This window comes from Corvus brachyrhynchos, unplaced genomic scaffold, assembly GCF_000691975.1.
Source record: "Corvus brachyrhynchos isolate BGI_N302 unplaced genomic scaffold, ASM69197v1 scaffold400, whole genome shotgun sequence".
Lineage (NCBI taxonomy): Eukaryota > Metazoa > Chordata > Aves > Passeriformes > Corvidae > Corvus > Corvus brachyrhynchos.
The window spans coordinates 185,698-190,893 of NW_008235789.1; the positions used below are offsets into that span (position 1 = coordinate 185,698).

Here is a 5,196-nt window from a genome sequence, read left to right on the forward strand (position 1 = left end):
TGCAAGCAGAGGGTATTGTTCCATCAAGAGGGGATTACCTTCAGTCGGCCATACCATTGTTTTCCAGTTGTTCAGTAACTAAGACTTGGTATTTCAAAAGTGGCTTTCATTTCGATGTTGCCTGTAGTTTTCATATTCCCAAAATCTTTTGTCAGGCAATCATATTTATAAGGCTTTCCTGTTTCATCTTCCCCAACAGGTACCCTCTAGTAATTGGACTGAATTAAGCCCGTATACCTTGTGTAATAGTAATACACAATGCAAACAAACAGGTTCACCTTTAGGAAGACCACTTTTTCAGTTATCACTCATCAATCAATCCATTATGTATGTAGAGTCAAACTTTACAGGACCAAACTTTGGCCAGTTTAATAACACTACCAATTGGACCAGAATTACCGCCAATCCTACAAACCACGTCAGATGTAAATTCACCACCTACCTCACCAGATTTTAAAGTTCAATTTGCTCAATGGCATGACTATTTGTTTGCAAGACATACTAACAATTCCAAAATGAGCATCACAACTAGTTGTGATTTGCCAGATGGCTTTTGGTGGTTGTGGGGAAATGGAATAGCCCTTAAGCAACTACCTGGAAATTGGACAGGTCAGTGTACTATGGGGTATCTCGTCCCACCTATACAAGTTATAAATCATACTAGTTTAATTACAGGAATCCTTAGAGGAATTTGGAGAAACCGATTTAGTCGAAGCATACCTTCTAATCCTCTGACTAGATATAATACAGGCTTTCACAGCTTTGTCAGAGCTTTATTCCCAACTTTAGGAATTGTACACTTAGAAAAAGCAATCGTGAACATCTCAGCAGAGATGGAAATAATTACAAACTCAACGGCAGATGCCATTGGACGGTTGCAAACAGAAATTAATTCTTTAAAAGTAGTATTTCAAAACCGTATGGTATTAGATATGATCACAGCACAAATGGGAGGAGTCTGCATGTTGATAAATAGCAGTTGTTGTACTTATATAAATCAATGAGGGAAAATAACAACAGATATACATACAATCTGGCAACATGCAAAGATACTCCATGAAGTAACAAAGGAGGATACATCTTGATCAACTTACTTATGGGAGACACATTTTGGCTCCCTAATCTAAACTGGTTGAAACAATTATTCTTAGGAATCTTGTTGTTAGGAATAATCATTTTGTGTGTATGCATATTTAGTCAGTGCTTTTTGTGGTGCTGTCAGCGAACCACAATGTCTTATGATGATTGGAAGAAATATAAATTGAGACATAGAGTAGAAAGAGGAACCTATTTCCAGAGAATAAACACACAATAATTTGTGAAAGAATTCACAAAAGTAAAAAGAAAGGGGGGATTTGAAACCTAAGTGGTATGTAACAAAAGGCTAACCACAAATAACATTGTAACAAGATGTGCAGGTAAAGCAAGCAAGATAGCAGAACAAGCATGATAGCAAAGCGAGATAACATGCGCCATCAAAAGCAAGATAGCAAGTTGTAACAGAATTTGCAAACTGCAAAATTAGCTAAAAATAAGTTAGACTGAAAAACTAGAAGCACCAGGCATGCACTGAAGACAGAGGTTAAAAGTTCAAACGTGAGGAAGACTATGCAAGTCTTCATCAAAAGGCCACCAGAAGACTGACAACCACCACAGAAGGAACTGACGCATGCGCGGAAGCAACAAACTGTTGTAAAACCATGACAGAGCTTTATGCAAATATGAGTATGAATTGCCAGAGATCTGCCGGGATGAACCGCGCTTCTCATAGAGATATGATGGAACTCCGCTTATTCTATTGTCAGACCCATAGTTATACTCTAATTCCCCAAGCAGGCATAAGCAAGCTTCATACTATTAGGTTACAGCTACTGTTCACGTGGCCTTTAATAGCAAGCGATTGGTTACAGATTAATATGCACGCGACTAACTAACATAAGTCTTTCTCTTTCTATGGTCAGCATCCCCCTCCCCAACATTCTGTCGGCTTGCCACATCAGCATTGCTCCTCTCTTTTTTCCCTAGTCGAGGACAGTTCACTAATATAGCTTGGATTGTGCACGTATACATGTCCCTGTTCACTCAGCCATTTCTCTACAAGTATGCTAATGCTATGTGGTAATTGTGACCTTGTGTGGAAGGACTTTTAAAATGCAAGTGAAGGCTAAAGAAGATGGAGTGAGTTTTTGGCAGAGAGATCCCCCTCACTGCCAGTGCTGAACAAACACCTGCCCTGTAGCCGTCTGACTATAGAGTTTTATTTTCTTGCTCAGTTTTGGGCATCAACCCTTCATGAAGAACTAACTTCTTTTTTGCCACTCTTTGTTGTGCCATTTTCCCAGATGCCTCTGAGCAACATGAAGTGATTTTTGTTATGGTTTTTATCTCTTTTCACCCTGGTTATGCCTTGCATTAGTCCCCATGTTGCTCTGGTTGAGCATGTTGTTCTTGTAGAGACCCTCAGGTGATCTTACCCCATCTCCAGCCACAGCAGAGCTGTGCAGGAGCACAGGCTGAAAGCCAACAAGAGCTTTGTGTGTCCTGACATCTATTCCCTATGTCTAAGCAGACAGATGTAATTCAGCATTGTCCTAGGTGACTCATGTATTCCATATCTTCTCTACACCAACCTGCCCAAGATTATTACTGTCTCTTTAAGTGAATGATGCCTTAGGTTTTAAGTTTTATATTTTTCAAATCCTGTATTGCTTAGTGTGCAACTGAAGTTTCTTGTAACCTGTTAATTTCTGCTTTCTCCTGCTAGGTAGACATAACAAAGCCTCTCTGGGCCTGCTCTTCAAGGTCACTCAGACCGTCCTAGGCCCAAAAAGTATAAACCAAAAGCCTTTGAGAGGGGGGCAAGCTGAGGGGAAATTACATCAGTAAACTGAAGCTTTAATTGGAGAATTATCCCTGATATGCAAATGAACCAAACCTATAAAGGTGTGAAGAACTCATGATCTGTCATCCATCTTGGGGTCCATCTTAGCAATAGCCTCTGGCTCCCCAGGGTGTACCTTTGAAGGCCTTTCAAATAAATCCCTGCCTTATTCCCGTAGTCCTGTCTAGTCTCTGTTTTTAGGAGGCCTCTTAAGGCATCATTCCAGCAACCCGGGAAGTGGAACTTGTGTGCTTTACCCCAAGTTCATAGAAGGGGAGTTTGGAGTGCCTTTATAAACAGTGTACAGACATGTGGAGAGCTCTCTGATGCTCTCTCTGGGCTCCCAAGAGGGTTACTGTTGGGGTTCTTCCCCCCTGCCATGTGGTCCTGGGAGAGGGGCCCTGGGGAGGAGACACAGGGTTTCCCTAGCCCCTGGTCAACCTCGTTCCCCATTGGTTGCTTTGTGTTCCCCTGCATGGGCAAGGACCCTCGGGTCCCGTGATTGACGCAGTTTCCTCGGCATCCTCAGCCATGCAGCTAGGAAAAGAAACATCTCTCTGAAACTATCTACCAAGAACCTGTCCATATATATTCTTTTCCACGGGCCTCGTTGTCTGATACACATGTTGCAACAATCCCCATTGTAACAGGTTACCTTGGGCAGGTCTCTGAGTTGCAACCCAGGAACCTGCAGCAGTGTGAGGCAGAAGCTCTTTTCTTTTTGTTCTCCCTGGGCTTTAGAGAATTTCGCAGTACCTTTTTGGCCACTGTTGCTATGGCAACCACCCTTTCTGGAGCCGAGGAGGACGTTTCCTTGGACATTTTTTGCTGCTGCCGCTCCAGACCACTTGACTGGGTGCCACATTTTTTCAGTGCCCAGTGATACACAGGACTCCTTTGACATATGAAACATAGAACTCCTTTAACATAAGTGCTTTAGTATAAAGTATAGATTAATAAAAATTGGGTGTTGGCTGCTATGCTCGACTGCAACTGCTTTTACAAGACAAGAAGCCTAGCCCTGGAAGGGGTTATGATGATAAGTGAGTAGGAGGTGCTAGGCCTAACACTAACTGCTCTTGGAAAAACCAAACCTGAGTGGACTAGGATGATACGGGAATGGAATGCAAGCTAATGGGTTTGGCTAACCGCTTGTCTGCAGAACAAGGGCCTAACCCCTATGGGCTAAGCGATGAGGAAGACGCATGCTAACTGCCGTTTTAATGACAAACAGAGGAACGGTCACAAAAGGGTAGAAAAATGTAATAGGAGAATAGGAATATAATCAATACACAATTATAAATGAAGTATAACTGATATAGCAACAAAGTGTGTAATAGTAGAATTGTGTATAAGCAAAATAGGTGTGTGATGAATGTATTAGATAATAATAGCATGCCGTGTTTGTAACCCCAAGATAAAGACACCACAAGTTATGTAAGACCCCAACCCTTTAAGACTGTAACCTTTAGATAAACAAACAGAAAGGGCGGATGCCAAACTTGTAAACATATAAATAACCTCTGTAAGATGAACATGGCAGACAAGCACATGGAAGTGTTAACCCCTGTGTGCTCCCGGCCTGGCCAATAAAGGTATGCTTTACTTTACAGTACCTTGCTGTGGAGTAGATTCCTTTGAATCACCGGTGGGACCATTTCTTCTCCCCTGCAATGCAGCAGTGACTCAGAACTGCAACGCTGACACCAACGGGGTCCAGCCAGGCCAAAAGGGAGCAGGGAGGCTGACACCGCAGGACCCGAGCTGCCCCAGACAATGCCCGCACCCCCCAAATCTGCCACCAGAACTGCTTCATAAGCTCCTACCTTCACAGTTTTTTGTTCTGGGGGAATGTTGAACTGAGAGTGGCTTCTCTGCCATCTTGTCTTTGTCCTCTGGTCCATGTGGGCTGCTGCATTGCCCACCATCTTGGGAGGAAGGCCTTTTCCGCCATCGTGATTTCTTTGTTCCCGGGGGACCACATGACTCGGCACCTTTGTATCTAGTTGTTGGGGTTTTAGGAGTTCTCCTGGGTTTTTTTCTGTTAAAGGAATTTTCCCCATACATGTTGCCAGGGGGACAAATTACTGGATACTTCAGAAAAACAAAAGACCTGGCCACAGGAGTGGGGTGCATCTTGCTACTCTTTTTTTTCACCTGGGTGTGTGGGCAGTCAGTTCCCAGCGTTTGGACGGAGAGAGAGGCTGCTTCTTCGGCTGCCTTCCTTCTACCAAAGAGACCCCGGAACCCCAAGCCCGCCTTTCCCTGCCCTGCTGGGGGCTGGGCCGTGGCTGCCCTGCCCCCGCCGTTGCTTT

The 5,196-nt window shown here is 43.6% G+C and overlaps 1 pseudogene; it reads right to left on the reverse strand.

The window, feature by feature from the left end:
- LOC108444940 overlaps window positions 1-4,835 on the reverse strand; it is a 14,441-nt pseudogene extending 9,606 nt beyond the window's left edge.
- Between the last annotated feature and the right edge of the window lie 361 nt (window positions 4,836-5,196).